Raw genomic sequence first — 247 nt, 5'->3', positions numbered from 1 at the left:
GCTCATTTTGGCCATATCATCTATGTAAATAGCATCCCAAAGTACATTATTTCTTATGTTGATTGAATAAGAAGGTTGCATTCAACATTGTGTTACTAGAATTATTTCATATTTAAAGAATTAAACTTTTAGTATGGCAGAATAATTGTCTCCAGACTGATCCTTCTAAAGATAACAATAAATTCTTCACAAATATGAACAAAAAACCCAACAAACAATCCACTAATAGCTCTGGAAAGTGAACAAG

This window comes from Echinops telfairi, unplaced genomic scaffold (genome assembly GCF_000313985.2).
Source record: "Echinops telfairi isolate 266 unplaced genomic scaffold, ASM31398v2 ScPeMD7_14;HRSCAF=57, whole genome shotgun sequence".
Lineage (NCBI taxonomy): Eukaryota > Metazoa > Chordata > Mammalia > Afrosoricida > Tenrecidae > Echinops > Echinops telfairi.
This window is presented reverse-complemented; position numbering follows the sequence as displayed.